Source organism: Eublepharis macularius, chromosome 13, assembly GCF_028583425.1.
Source record: "Eublepharis macularius isolate TG4126 chromosome 13, MPM_Emac_v1.0, whole genome shotgun sequence".
Lineage (NCBI taxonomy): Eukaryota > Metazoa > Chordata > Lepidosauria > Squamata > Eublepharidae > Eublepharis > Eublepharis macularius.
This window is the reverse complement of record NC_072802.1, coordinates 34,536,107-34,552,557: the sequence shown is the minus strand read 5'-3', so window position 1 is coordinate 34,552,557 and position 16,451 is coordinate 34,536,107. Positions and strand designations below refer to the sequence as shown.

The 16,451-nt window shown below is 45.4% G+C and overlaps 1 protein-coding gene across 1 annotated transcript in view; it reads right to left on the bottom strand.

Moving 5' to 3' along the window:
• The window catches only part of IL1RAPL2 (interleukin 1 receptor accessory protein like 2), a 289,452-nt gene that overhangs the window by 86,913 nt on the left and 186,088 nt on the right, over window positions 1–16,451 (bottom strand). The window lies entirely within an intron of this gene.

Here is a 16,451-nt window from a genome sequence, read left to right as displayed (position 1 = left end):
TCATTTTACTGTCAGAAGCTGAAAAAGCATGGCTGGTGAATTTGAGATATTGGTTGAACTTGGTTAATCTCTTGGGCTGTCAGACTGTCAGAAGAATTATATGGATTAGCAGGCAATAGCTCATTAACAAGCTAATTATAACAAGGTCATGGAAGCAATATCATTTGAAAATTTATGGAGAAATGAAGTTAATAAGGACAGCTCTTTTACTCTGTTACTCAAATGGAAGACAGAAAATGAGGGCTCCCCTCATTTCTGACCAAGGAAGTTACAGGAAGGGCAGCGATGCCATAATGTTCTGTTTGCCACACTTTCCTGCTTGACAAAGACCTCTGTGAGACTCAATCCACCTGAAGATGCTGATAGGGCTGCAAACTCACTCTTGGGAAATACCTGGAGATTTGTGGGTGGAGCCTGGAGAGGGTGGGATTTGAGGAGGGGAAGGACCTCAGCAGGGTACAGTCCACCCTCAAAGCAGCCATTGTCTCCAGGGGAATTGCTCTCTATCAACTAGAGATCAATTGTAATCCCAAGAGATCTCTAGCCCCTACCTGGAGGCTGGAAACAAGAGTGGAAAACCACACCTGGGGAATTATACAAGAAAGAAACTAATGCAACAATACTAATGTGAGGAGATTATATATACATTTAAAGGTAAAGGTAGTCCCCTGTGCAAGCACCGAGTCATTACGGACCCATGGGGGGACGTTGCATCATGACATTTTCTTGGCCGACTTTTTGTTACGGGGTGGTTTATAAATGATTAAAGTGCAAAGTGTTCAAATGCTATAAGTCAATAAATACATTAATAGATGTCCATCATTCACAATAAATAAGCATTATACAAAATTTCAGATTCTCTCATATATCATAAAGCGATGGCCAATCTATAAATATCAATAAATATCACACTCCAGAATCCACTAGCACCCAAATAAGCAATATAGCTCTCAAATAAATAATAACCTTCTCATCTCTTGTAGGTGCATGGAAGGAGATGCTCCAGAGGCTCCAAAAAGGATGAGTGGGTAGGTATAACACATTCAATGCTCATAAAAAATTCTTGTTCTGCTTATTCTTTAGGTGGACCCAAATCATATGGGAGAAAAATCCCTTCATGGACCCAACAGGGGGCTGGCTGATTTTAAACTTATTTCTTAAAGTTTCATCAGGGGTCCTCCACAATTCCACCAATCACAGTGCACCTCTCATATCAATACATTCACATCGGAGAACCTTGGCACACAAAAGTAACAAGTTGTGCGCAAACCTGGAAGACGGACTCTTAAAGCAGTGAATACAGTAAGGAGGGGGAAGAGGTAAAACCTCCCCTTGAGTCTATTCCATCAGCAGAGCTGCAGAGACGTCACACAGAGCAAACTGGCCTCCTTCCACCTCTTCGCTGCAACCCACTGACCTCAGGTAGGTATTATGCTACAAGTAGGTATTATGCTACATGGGTGTCTTTGGATTCAGTTTTCCATGGGTTGGAAGGGACTGCTGGGGGGGCTGGGGAAGTAGGGAAGACCCGCAGTACTTGTGTGAGTAGATAATTGGATCCAACCCAAGGAGAATTCCAAAGGATCTAGAGCGGAACTACAAGTGACAAAAGGCACAGGTTGGACACTTGTCAGCTTCCCTCAAGTTTTGATGGGAAATGTAGGCAGCTTGGCGGAATGTTGGACAAGTGACAGTTGAAAAGTCCACTGGACAGCAGTCGGAGAGCCAAGCTGCAAGACTAGGATGCCTACATTTCCCATCAAAACTTGAGGGAAGCTGACAAGTGTCCAACCTGTGCCTTTTGTCACTTGTAGTTCCGCTCCTAGAAACCACCAAAGGCAAGAGAAAACAGGATGGACTTTACCTGCTACCTAATGGTGATACCAGATAAAAGTGGCTAGGTAGAGAGTTCTAAAGCTTCAGCACCACTCCCAATGAGGACCTCTCTACAGTAAGTGCCTGCCTCAATTCCAAAGGTGAAGCTCAAAACAAGGGCCGTACAGATGCTTCTTTTAACTGATGGGAAACTTCATGAAGAAGAGGGTTTGAGTTTGGCAGTTTTCAGGTTCAGGAGTGTTGCTCCCTGCTGCATCTCTTTTACTCCAGCAGCAGTGTATGCAGAAGAAGGGATGGGAGTTGAATTTGTTTGTTGATTTTATCCCCTTTCTACCTCACCTTTATCTCCAATGGGGACCCAAACTGGCTTACATAATTATCCTCTCCTCGGTTTGAATGGGTGTTATCAAATGTCTCATCTCTGGTAGTTTGACCCTAAAACGCCTGTTTCAATTTTGCTGCTCCTTTGAGCAAACGGAATCCATGCATCTTTATTTTGGCACTGCTTTGTTTCTTTACACTACATCCCCCCCACCCTATAAAACATGCATTTCCCAATAATATTAGTGAATCAATATTGTATATGTAAATTGCATAAAAGGAAAGAAATGAACCATCAATGCCAGCAAAAGAACACGGGTGGGCTGGTCATGGTTCACAATGACTACATCTGGAAACAAAACCATCCAACCCCAGTCATATGCTCAAGCTACTCCTCTTTATTTGGCCCTTGACAGCCTGTCATTATTTTTCCAACTGAGGAGATGTTCAGGATTCCTCAAAAATATTTTTTTTTAATGTGACAAGTTTCAGTCCTCTTGCCACAGATCACTTCTCCCAGATTTCCTCAGTCTCTGAGTGGGAAATGGCTTCATCTTGAGCCTGGTACATGTACACGCATGGATCCCAGAGGCCAGTGCAATTGCTGTTCTTGCACCCCTTGTGACATCTGCCTCTTCAGATTGTAAAAGTTGCAGAATGAGTTTGAATGGCAGCTAATCTAACCATGATCCTATTTTCATCTGTGAATGATCAGAGAACATCAGGGGATGGAAGCACATCGCTTAGCAGACGAGCAATGACCATGGAGGAAAGCAGGTCTCTGTGTTTGTTGGCAGCTACTGCATGAAAGCAGAGAGAGAAGCTGCAAGGGAAGGGATTGCAACAGCCAGATGCCATTATGCAAGGGTCAACAGTTTCCTGCATGGCCCGTGTCCGGGGTCTGAGCCCCAGCCCCCAGACTTGACAAGAGGGAACAGCAGGTCAAACGGGCTGACGGGCAAACAGAGGGGGCAGCCAGCAGGTTAACTGGTCAGCCAGCAGGTCAACTGGTCAGCCAGCAGCCAGCAGGTCAACTGGTCAGCCAGCTGACAGCAGGTCAACCGGTCTGACTGGCAAGCAGAGGGGGCAGCCAGGGGACAGCAGGTCAACCCCTCCCACAGGCAAATGGAGCCAGAACCTGCCTGTGCCAGGGGCAAGGGGCAAAGGGCCAGGGCCTCAGGAGGCAGGGGGAGACAGAGAGAGGCCAGCGAGTCCCACTCCCCTGGGGAAGGAAAGGGGACTAAGCAAGGCAGAAGGGGGCAAGGGCAGAGGGATTGGGGGCCCAGCAGTCACCCACCCAAAGACCTTACCTGAGGAGGAGAAGCAGCAGCAGCAGCCTCAACAACCCAAAGCCACACCCCAGCTAGAAAATAGTAGCCTGGCCCAGGAGTTGCCAAAAGCCAAGCCACTCCAGGTGGGGCTATTGGAGGCACTCTGCAGGAAGCCCTGGGCAACCAGCCAAGGATCCGCAGCTGGACCCACCTTCAGCCATCAGCTTAGCCAGGGAGGCCGGGCTGCTAGCCAGGGGACTGCAGCTGGACAGGCCTTCAGCAATCAGCCAAGGCAGGGAGGCTGGGCAGCCAGGGAACAAGGCACAGCTGGTGCTGGTCAGTGGGGCCAGATCAGCTACCCCAGCTGCAACTGCTTGGTGCAGCCCAAGACCAGGCTGGAAGAGGGGTGGGACAGTAGAAGGAAGCCCTATAAAAGCTGGCTAGGAAGAGCCCTGAGGTGGTGGGTTTGAGTAGGAGTGGTGGAGCAGAGTTGGAGTGGAGAGAAGCCAAGGAAAAGGCAAGAAGAAGAGTGGAGGCTTGAAGGAGAGTCTTGGGAGGAAGAGATGGTGGAAGATGCAGGGGGTAAGCAGGCCAGGTTAAGCAGGCCAGCGAGTGGATTGAGAGGGAGTCAGGGTGAGGTATACCACTCCTCCTTCCACAGAGCAGGGTCCTGCAAAATCCCTGGCCTCCCTGTGATGTCAGGAGCAGACTGCCCAGTGCCACGCCCAGCGGCAGCTGCGGCAAGCCCTGACAGCCCGTCTCCCTTTCTGCTCCATGAATCCCTTTCCTGCATTCAAATATGCCTTCTTCATCCCTCACCTGCATCCTTGTTCACCTGCTGTTCTTAAACTTTTTGCCTCCTGGGCGCCCTCTGGTTCTTTGAGTCGGTGCATTTCCAAAATCCCAATAACAATTCACCTCTTTGCTCTCTCTTTCTTAACTGTGGCTGCAACCTTATAATTTTCTGCCCTTTCTCTTCTCATCTGTGTCCTTGATTAATTAGACTGTAAAGTTTGATTAGATGGTAAACTTTCGCATTGTTTATGCATAGGATCCAATTTAAAGTCCTGAGCAGTTTGGGTCCAGGATACTTGAAGGAGAATCTCCATCTCCACTATCAGTGTATCAGATACTGAAACCTCAGGATGAGTGCTGCACATGCCTCCACCTACTGAAGTTCTATGGTACATAATGCAAAGAGCACATACTTCTGCCTGGCTCTTCCCAATCTGATGTATTTCATCAGGACAGAACTTGCTACCTGGAGCAAGCAGGGTTTACATACAGTGTCGCCAAGAGAATCCTTCATTTCTTCTCCTTATCTGAGACATGCACTCATTGATCAGAGGGGAGAATTTAGCCCAAATGTTAACACAAACAAATCTAATGATGCAAATCAAATAGACAAATAGGCTGAGGGCGAATTTCAAAGCTCTTTCCAATTTAGAAAAGCAGCTCGGGAGCCCTGTGCCAAGCGCAAATTGCAATGAATTACGACCGAGCTAGGAAAAGCGACTGAGAAAATTGTATGATTAAAAGCCAGTCGTTTCCAACAACAATTGCCTTGCTGCAACACACAGGACTGTTAAATTATACACATCAAAGGGTACCATTCACCATTGGACAATAGCATGGAAGTAAGCTAAGATCTGTGTATTTTCAATTTGCCTTGTTACCCTATTGAACTTCATGCCCTCTTTATACAAAGCAATCCAGTTTTCAAAGCAGATTCAATGAACAATGAGGCTCCCTTCACACCTGCTCTGAGGAGCAAGCACTTTGACGTGGTTCAATTGAGCACTGCAGGAGCGCGCGTGTGAAGAATGAAACCACAACTGGGACACACACACCATCTCTTCTTTCCCACCAAACCAGTGCACTCCTTGCCAGCAGGATGCCAAATGGGGCGAAGGAGCATCTCATCTTCTTCCCACCCATGTGGTCACATTATAAAAACGCATGCCTCTGGAGTACGGCTCACAACACAAGGCTCTTCCTCACACACCAAGTGTGGAAGGGGATGGTTTATTTTCTGACTTACTTAATAGTCTACCTCTCCCACTGAGACCCAAGGCAGGTGACAACTAAAAACAACGCAGTAAGAACAGCATCATGTGTACAACCAACAAAGACTCAATAATAATTGGACACAAAATTATAGAACGTTGCACTAAAAAAACAGACTATAACACAGACAGTAACACAGGAGATACAGAACTGGAGAACAATGGCAACTTTCCTTAAGCCATAAAGTTTCTGTTTATGATGCTACCCTTTGTGAGAATACCAGTGTGGAGCATGGACAGAACTTTGGACTTGGGAGACCTGAGTTCAAAGACTCACTCAACAACAAACCATTAACTCTCCTCCAGTCCGTCCGTCCGCCCGCCTGTCCATCCGTCCAATTTATCACCATTTTTTTCAATGGTAGAGACATGAAGTGGCTTGCAAGAGTATTTAATTTAAATAAACAATAATTTAAGCAAGCAAAATAAATTAATAAAGACATTTTTAAAATCAAACAAAAACACATCCTGGGCAGGTTCTGAATCCAATGGCCAGCTTACTGAACATGTATAGATTGAGCTAAAAATCAGAGCCAGTTTGGTAGTGGCTAAGAGCGACAGGACAGGGTTTGATTCCTCATTCCTTCACTGAAGCCAGCTGGGTGACCTTGGGTCAGTCACGGCTTCTAGGAGCTCTCTCAGCCCCACCCACCTCACAGGGTGATTGTGGGGAGGATAATAATAGCACACTTTGTAAAATGCTCTGAGTGGGCGTTAAGTTGTCCTGAAAGGCGGTATATAAATCCAATGTTGTTGTTGCGGTTGTTATAAGAGCAAAGGGTCAATATCTCCCTCTGACTCAGCCTCTCGCAGTCTTTTATACCTGCAAACACACAAAGAAGACAGGAATGCAGCTGAGACACTGCAAAGCTAGCAAGATGGTCCCTAGGACTCTGGACTTGGACGCTGCACCCATTTTTCCTTCTGCATTGTCTGAGGGCCAAGATACACATGACGAATGACACTTGAACGGCAAGTGGATTGAGTGGAGGGCAAGTGAACAGGGAGAAATACACTTGCTGTTCAAGTGTCATTCGTCATGTGTAGCTTGGCCCTGAGGCTAAGACGTGTGGTGGTTCTAGAAGTGTACAGGTCCAGGGACGGGGGGGGGGGGCTTCCACTATCACAGTTCTGCTGGTTGCTTGAATGGGACTTCCTCCTGGAGGGTAGGGTTATAGCTTCCCTCTGGGACTTGGCCTAGACTATGGGTGTGGTCTGGTGTACTGGGGAGATTCTGTTCTTCACTTCATCCCCAGCTAAAATCAGGCTGAATCCTGACAGACACGTGCAAGTGAGCACAGGATCCTTTACACAGTGTCAAACCATGCTTTGGTAGTATGCCTGAACCAGGGCAGCAGGTTGTTGCAAGGAGCAAGGAGAGTAAAGAAACATGTCTGCAGGAAACACTGAACAACAACATAGATGAATATGTTTCAGAAAGTTTCATTTTACCTTGGGCTGTTTCACTTCTCAGCAGCCTCTGTTGCGGACAAATGTAACACCATTGGCACCTGAGAATTCCATTCCCTTTTTTCTCTACTGCTACGCTTCCTCTCCTTGGCAACTGCACCTCAGCCTTGGCTCACGGTAATGGTGATTTCTCTGCATCATGCACAGCTTCCATCTGTCTGAGTGCGCAAGTGGGAAGGGCGCCATTGTCCAAGTCCTAGTGCCATGAATTATACATGCTGTTGGCAGTTCTCTGCAATACTCTGGGTCAAGAAAGCCACAGGCCGGTTGTGATGTGGGACCAAAATTGGCTGATAACCTTGCAACTCCTTCCAAAGGAACAGGAAGATCAAACTCTTGCCATATTGGTCGGAACAGCAGCTTCACTGCATTTCCAGAATGTCTTTATGGAAACCATCATTACAGTGCAGGAGGGATACTTCTTTACAACTAGCAGAAAGGACTATGACTCTAAGAAGATAATGAGCATTAGGAAGGCTGACACACGTGCAGCATGCCATAAACATTTTAAGAAATGCCTAAGGGAGGCCTATGGCTGTAAACCTGCATGCTGCTTTTGATTTTAATAAAATTTAATGCTTTTCATAAAATTTAATTGATTTTAAGCACACCTAGGCTGGTGCACGCATGGATATATCACTTGATCGCCACTCTTGGGAAGCTGGTTTACACCTCACAGCAAGTATATAGCACATCGATATTCATATATTGTGTTGTAACATTCACAACAATCCTTAAGGCAGGACAGTATTTTTACCACTCATGCTAAGGCTTTGGGTGTGTGTGTGTGTTCCTAGCAGATTTAACCTGACTGCCTCCCAGATCACAGCACATTGTTTTAATCACTACATTACATTAGCAATCAGTTTATTATTTAAACTTATTTAAAACATTTCCACATGGCCTTTTTGCCCTTTCAGGCTACCAAGGCAGCTGCCACGCAAATTGAAAACATCCAATTATAATAAAAATCAACAAGAAAATGCCCTTGATTTCTAATTAACCTGAATACTTAACAGTTGGGGCTAGCTTACACATGCATGTACATCCTTTCATTTCCCTACACAATGTTTAACAGCAAAATGTGGGCTCCAGTGAAAAGCATTCTGTGAAATGTTTTGGGGAAATTATATTAATGATGTCTGTATCTGTGACAATCCATTCACACATTCAAGCCCTCACTTGATGTTGTTGTCATGTAGCAAACAAGCTGTTCAAAACTCACCTTGATGAAAAGAAGTGGTAGGTGTTAGCTGACTCTGCCAAAGAGACTTATGTGTGAGGCAATGAATTATGGAAGTTCTTCATGTGCAATTAGATCTGTGATCGCCCATTCACACCAGCAGTTCATAACTTGAGGTTGCAGTCTTCTGGTGGTGAATGCACATGCCGGACCACAGAATTCTGAACACATTGTCCCATACAATGCAGCGATCATGGTGTAGTGGTTAGAGTGCTACCCTAGGATCTTGGAGAACCGGGCTTAGATTTCCACTCTGCCATGGAAATTCACTGGGGGACCTTGGACCCATCACTGTCAGCCAAACATGCCTCACAGTTGTTGCTGTGAGGATAAAATCGAGGAAGGGAAAGCAATGTTATCAGCTGCTTTGTGTCTCTGTTGAGGAGCAAAGTGGGATATAAGTACCTACATAAAATGGGGGGGAAAACCCTTAAAACAGCAGCAAGAATTATTAGCCTCCATTTTAAAGATGGGAGTGGGCACTGGCTGGTCTACTCCCTGCTTCATCTACTCATGGCAGTTGCAAGGTTGACTGTAAACAAATGGCTTTCCAGTCCACGGCTCTCTCTATACTCGGCACTGCAATTATATGAAATTAGTCCTACAAATCTTAGGGCAGATTGTGATAACAGCCTGGAGCAGGTTCGCATTTCTCATCTCCCAAGTAGACTGCAGGAGCAATGGCTAGCACACTTTTTTTTGGTTCTACTGTTTGGGAGGGGAGTTTGAGGGGAGTGTGGGAAAATCTGGTCAACTTCTTATATGGATCCAAGCAACGTGGCAGGTGAGGGAGCTGAAGTAGTGACCTGGAAAGTCTGTGCCATGTTTGTCTTCTTACCAGGGGGTAATGGTAATTACACTTGTAGCAACTGTAAGCTGGTAGCTCTGCTGGAGGAGAAGATACAAGGGCTTGAGGTATGCTTGTCCGCACTCCGACTTATCAGGGAGGGTGAAGAGTTCTTGGAAAAAACACAGGATGCACTTTGGGGAGGACAACAGGAGGAGGAAGAGAAGGTATCTCAGGAAAAGGAAGAGCACCAAATACAGGAAGGGGGCAAGGAAAACGAGGGAACATCTGATCCTTTATTACTGAGCAATAGATTCCAGGTCATCCCCAAAGAGAACAACTCTGGACTACTGGAACAAGAATCACTATCTAAGGCTTCAGAGAATAAAAGGGAGGTTTCTCAGGCCCCTGCAGATGAGAGAGCTTGTACTTCTGCCCCCCCCCCCCAAATTAGCAGACATTTTATCAGCAGTCATGCTGAAAGGGCAGTTTATGGATGAAATATCCAAAAACCCTTCCTCATATGCCGTTAAGTCCAAGGCATTGCTTAGCCCAGAGTGGATGCCAGCTGGGCAACAGGACTGGAAAGTTACCAGGACATGAGTCCGGGGTGGGTGACTGACTGACTGTCCCCCCATGCCCCAGAAAGACACAGAGGTAACAAGGCTTTCTGAGAAAACTCCCTGCCTAACGTCATCAGTGCCTTCCTTTACTTCCCCTCATCAATTTACCATACTCAAAGCTATTCAGCACACCTGATAGCCCTTCCCATCCGGTAGCTACCCAGTCATAAAGCAAGATTTTCACCTATAGTCTATTCCAGATAGGAACCATCAAACCTCTGGACAAACTATTAAGTTATTGTCTGGAGGCAAAGATGCCGGTTTTGCCCCAGGTTATGTTTTGCCCTATTACTGCACTTCCCTGGCCATGTGCTCTGTGTGTGCGTTCTGGATTCATACACCCACCCTCAAGTTCTCCTGAGACTCTTCTCCTCACCATGAAATGCTAGTCTTTTTCACTGCTGCCTCCATGGACCCCTCCTATCTTCAAGACTGGTTATTATCACCCTCCCTAACTGCTTCTCCCACTTCCCCCCCTGATTTTCCCAGCTAGTCTTGTATGCGTGCTGTGTGTGATTTCCTGCATGTTTGCCTTTTATTTTTCTTTCCTGTTGAACATCTGCCTGGTTTATTTGAGTGTTCTCTAAGGGAATAATCCCGGTAGAAATAGGTGGAGAATCCCAGTTACCTCCTCTCGCTGCCTCCTTAATGCTAATTCCCTCAACTAATTAAGGAGCCTTCCTATTTGGGTAACTGTGTGGTCATGACTGGGGATTCCCTACTGAAGGATAGAGGCTAAAGTGTGCCAACCAGACCTGTTATCTTGAGAGGTATGTTGTTTTCCAGGTTCATGCCTCCAAGACATGACAGAAAGGCTGGAAAGGCTCAGCAAACCCCCACAGATTATTATCCCTTCTTGCTCATCCATGTGGGAACAAATGATACTGCCTGGCACAGTTCAGAATGTATTAAAAGAGACTGGGTTTATCTGGGTAGAAAGCTGGAGGACTTGGGAGCACAGGCTGTGATTTTGTCACTTCTTCCTGTTGAGGGCCATGGTTTAGGAAGAAAGAGCAAGATATTAGAAATAAATGACTGGCTATGCAGATGTTGTCATCAGAAAAGGTTTGGTTTCCTGGCCCATGGACTACACTTTTGGGATGAAGTGCTTCTATCAGGAGATAATTTTCACCTCACCAGGGTAGGAAAAAATGTGTTTGGCAGTACCCTAGCAAATCTGATAAGGAGGCCTTTAAACTAAATCTTGTGAAGGAGAGAGAAAAACCCTCAAAACTAGTATGATACCGATTACTGGTGATAAGAGCATTCATGATCAGGGGTAAGGACAAATATGAAGCACTCTAAACCATGGATTCTGATGTCTCTACACTAATGTGCAAAGTATGGGAAACAAACAAAAGAAACTTGAAGACTTAATATAGAAAGGAACTATAACCAAACAGGCATTACTGAAACTTGGTGGGATGAGTCACACAACTGGAATATTAGAATTGAGGAGTACAACTTATTTAAAAAGAATAGACCAATAAGAGAGGTTAGAGGAGTAGCATTATATATCAAGGATTTATATACTTGTGAGGAAAGACCTGAATTTGAGCCTGGAAGGTCAGCTGAGAGCCTCTAGGTAAAATAAAAGGAGAAAAAATAATAGTGATATTATGGTAGGGGTTTGCTACAGACCACCAAGCCTTGGATGATATACTCCTAGACCAGATAACAAAATTTTCAAAGAGACAGAACATAGTCATCATGGGAGATTTCAATTACCTTGATATCTGCTGGAAGTCAAACTCTGCTAAAAAACATGAGGTCTAATAAATTCCTGACTTGTCTTGCTGACAACTTCATCTTCCAGAATGTAGAGACGGAAACATGGGGGTCTGCTATTTTGGATTTGATTCTCACCAACAGGAAAGAACTAGATGATGAGGTGAACGTGGCAGGCACTCTAGGTACTAGTGACCATGTAATTTTGGAGTTTAAGATCTTGGGTAAGGGAAAAGCTGTACATAGTCAGACGTATAGGTTGGATTTTCGAAAAGCTAATTTTAACAAGCTGAAAGTCATGCTGGGGAGAATCCAATGGCCAGAAAAACTCAGGGAGAAAGGAGTTCAAGATCGGTGGGAGTTTCTTAAAAGTGAGATATTGAAGGCACAATCACAAACTATTCCAATGAGAAAGAAAAATAGGAGGTGTCTAGAGAAGCCAGGGTGGTTTTATAAACAGCTTTCTAAAGATCTGAAAATTTAAAAAGACACATTTAAGAAATGGAAGGAAAGCTGTATAACCAAGAATGAATATAAACAACTTGCCTGTTCTTATAGAGAGAGTGTTAGAAAGGCTAAAGCTCAATATGAGCTTAGGCTAGCAAGAGATGCTAAACACAACAAAAAAGGGTTCTTTGGCTATATTTGAAGCAGGAGAAAGGATAAGGAAGTGTTAGGCCAGGAGAGGAAAGTGAGATTTTAACAGGTGATAAAGAGAGGGCAGAACTGCTCAATTCCTTCCTTTCCCTTGGTCTTCACTTGCAAGGGGAACTGTCCTCTCCCTGGCAAAAAAGTAACCCATGAGTAAGAAATGGAATTGCAGCCTAGGATAGACATTGGGGTGGTACGTAAACACCTAGCTCCTTTAAATAACAACAACAGCAACAATTGATTTATATACCATCCTTCAGGACAACTAACGTCCACTCAGTTTACAAAGTGTGTTATTATTATCCTCACAACAATCACGCTGTGAGGTGGGTGGGGCTGAGAGAGCTCTGAGAGGCTGTGTGACTGACCCAAGGTCACCCAGCTGGCTTCAAGTGGAGGAGTGAGGAATCAAACCTGGTTCTTCAGATTAGAGTCCTGTCACTCTTAACAACTACATTAAACTGGCTCCCTTGAACCATCAAACCTCTGGACAATCAAGTCCTCAGAACCAGATGAATTACACCCTGGAGTACTAAAGGAACTTGCTGATGAAATTGTGGAGCCTCTGTCTATCATCTCTGAGAATTCTTGGAGTACAGGCAGGGCCAGCATGCCCATTGAGGCCAGGTAGGCTGTGGCCTCAGGGTGTGAGGGCACCGGAGAGGCACCAGAGGGGGTGTCGGGGGTGGAGACGCATGCCGCGGAGCTGGCGTGGCTGGCCCACAGCTGCTGCAGCCAGCCAGCCCTGTGCTGCTGCCGCCACATGCCCCCAGCTGGGCGCAGCAGCCACAAGCCGCTGCCGGGGCGGTGTTTGGAGCGCAGAGCAGCCTCTGCCCGCCACCCCAGCCATCCGCCGGCAAATGCCCCCGGCTTGTGCTGCATGATGACGTCATCGCGTGATGACATCGTCATGCAGTCCGTGGGTTGCCGCAGGTGCCAGAAACCCTGGAGCCGGCAGTGAGTACAGGTGAGGTGCCAGAAGGCTGGAGGTGGACAAATGTTGTCCCCATCTTCAAGAATGGGGGGAAAGGAGGGGCAAGGGAATTATCAACTTGTCAGCTTAATGTCCATACCTGGAAAGATCCTGGAACAAATAATCAAACATTTGAGCATTTAGAAAAGACAGCTGTGGTTACTAAGATCCAGTATGTCAGACTAAACTTATCTCCTTTTTTGAGAGAGTTGATACTTTGGTGGATCAGGGGAATGCTGTGGACATAGTTTATCTTGATTTCAGTAAGGCTTTTGATAAGGTTTCGCATGATATTCTGGTTGACAAGTTGGTAATATGTGGTTTGGATCCTATTACTGTTAGATTTGTAACTGGTTGACAGATCATACCCAACGAGTGCTTGTAAATGATTCTTCATCTTCTTGGAGAGGAGTGACAAGTGGAGTGTTGCAGGGATCTGCCCTGAACCCTGTATTGTTCAACGTCTTTATAAATGAATGAAAGAATAGAGGGGATTCTCATTAAATTTGCAGATGATACTAATTTGGGAGGGGTTGCAAACACAGTAGAAAATAGTAGCAAGATTCAAGTTGATCTTGACAGGCTGGAAAACTGGGCTAAAACTAACAAAATAAATTTCAACAGAGATAACTGTAAAGTTCTGCATTTAGATAGGAAAAATCAAAGGCACACTTATAGGAAGGGGGAGACCTGTCTAGGCAGTATTACATATGAAAAGGTTCTAGGAGTCATAGTAGATCATACACTGAACATGAGTCAGCAATGTGATGCTGTAGCTAAAAAGGCAAATCCAATTTAGGCTGTATCAACAGAAGTCTAGTGTCCAGATCACATGAGATGATGGTATTGCTTTATTCTGTTCTGGTTAGACCTCATTTTGGAGTACCATGTACAGTTTTGGGCACCACAGTTTAAGAAGGATGTTGACAAGCTGGAACATGTCCAAAAGAGGGCAATGAAGATGGTGAGTGGTCTGGAGACCAAGTCTTATAAGGAAAGAGCTGGGTGTGTTTAGCCAAGAGAGAGAGCGACTGAGTGGTGATATGATAGCCCTCTTCAAGTATTTGAAGGGCTGTCACATAGAGAATGGAGCAGAGCTGTTTTCTGTTGCCCCAGTGGGTTGGACCAGAAACAACGGGTTAAAATTAATGCAAAAGAGTTTTTGGCTAAACATTAGGGAGAACTTCCTGACAGAGCGGTTCCTCAGTGGAACAGGCTTCCTCGGAAGGCGGTGGGCTCTCCTAGAACAGGCTAGATGTTCATCTGACAGCTATGATGATTCTGTAACTTAATATGAATGTACACAGATCAAGAGAGGAAGTGCATGAAGGGATGAGCCAGTGCTTGGTCTCTTCTTATATGCCCAGGGTAATGCCGATCACCACTTTGGGGTCAGGCAGGAATTTTCCTCCAGACCAGATTGGCCAGGGATCCTGGAGGCTTTTTGCCTTCTTCTGGGCAACAGGGGTCACTGAGGGAAGTGATGGGGGAGGATAGCTGAGAATTTCCTGCATGGTGCATCTAGCTGGACTAGATGACCTTTGAAGTCCCTTCCAGCTCTATGTTTCTGTGTTCTTTTTTCCCTATCTCCATGGAACACTGCCACTATTAGAAAGGAACAGGTTACAAAACATGACATTCAGCCTTTCAAACTGACATGCTTCTTCATTCCTGGTATCTTTTTTTTTTAAAGAAAGGAAAGACATTTTGTGGATTAGTACATCTTAGTAATCAAATAAGCTGCATGTGCCCCTTTGTCTATAAGCAGCCATCGCCTACCTTCCTGGCCTGTCATCTGACAGCCCGTTCAAAGAGAGCTTATGTGCCACTCAAGCTGCGGGTTGCTGCCAGATAACTATAAAGATCAGTTGTTCTTTGATGTGTTATCTTGTCCTTCAGGGTCAGCGTGTAATCTCAAGCTTAGGAATTCAGAAGGCTGCAAACCGTCTCAGGTAAAATGACAGTTTTCCAAAACCGCTTAGAACATGGCTCAGATTTGTTAAAGGACAAAAGCAGATATGGATTAAATTTCCAACCCAGATCAAATTGAGCTTCAAACACTTAGATGGACATTTGCCACTAGCCAGAGCACTGTGAACATTCTTTGTGGATTTCTTCACCTTTGATGAGCTAATACAGCACAGAATAAGAGAGCTGTGAACCAGGAGTTTCTGTGTTCTGATTTTGCTCCTGCCAACAGTGACTTTCACCTGGGGAAGTCTTCCATTTTGCACGGATAAGGTCTCAGGCCCAGCCTCCAGTACTTCTAGTTCAAAGCGGGGAGATCATGGGGAGCAGAGGCAGGTACATCGTCTGCTCAAGGCCAGTTAAAGCAGTTATATTAGGTCTACTTACAAATGCAGTTTCCATTTGTTCATACGAGTTCATTAGATAGCCTTAAGCAAGGCTTTTTTCTGGGAAAAGAGGTGGTGGAACTCAGTGGGTTGCCCTCAGAGAAAATGGTCACATGGCTGGTGGCCCCACCCCCTGATCTCCAGACAGAGGGGAGTTTAGATTGCCCTTCGTGCCGCTCAGCGGCATGTAGGGCAATCTAAACTCCCCTCTGTTTGGAGATCAGGGGGCGGGGCCACCAGCCATGTGACCATTTTCAAGAGGTTCCGGGACGCCGGTCCCCCGCGTTCCCCCTGAAAAAAAGCCCTGGCCTCAAGGATGCAATGACAGGAAACACATGAAAAAAAATCTCTTGTGGATTTTTAAAAGCTTTGACAATCTTGGATTCAGATCAGGGCAACTGCGTAGGCGGGTGGGGCAGTTAACAATTTCCCTCCCTGCCATTTTCCTGAGATGCTATTTGCACTGTAGGAAAAATATACACCAAATATAAATTATTCCTGATGGTGGGGAAATTACATGGTGTGTGTGTGTGTGGAGAAGATTAAGCATTCTTATGCATATGTTTTGTCCCCCCCCCCAATCTAAATTAACCCCCTTGTTGGGTACTGTTAACACTTAAAAAGTAGCACGCGAGATCTGTTTATGGATCTCTCTCCATCTGTCATATCCAATTTGGCTGTTAGGCAAGCCTATCAGCGCTCCTTCCTGTTACCCCATCTTCCAAACAGGGATAATAATACTTTCTCTTTTACAGGTTGTCATAAGGATTACTAAGACAATGCCTATGAAATGCTTGGAATGCACTCCACAGAAGCATTGTGGATGGAGTCGATGTATGAAGTTGCCTCACACCAGCCCTGTTCACAGATTACAGCGAATACTGCACATATATCAGTTTTTAAGAAAGAGCCAATGCAAATGAAACAAAAGACCAGTGCCTGGATATATATGGGGTTTAAGTCACGTGTTCAGTTATACATGTGCTGAATGTAACATGAGATTTACTCTGCACAGCTCTAAAGAAAAATTAAGTGTACATGGTACGCAGATTGTACATGTGTTCAACATAACATGTGACGAGGGCATGTAGCTTGTGAAGAGGGCTACCAAGTCCAAGACTATTGGTA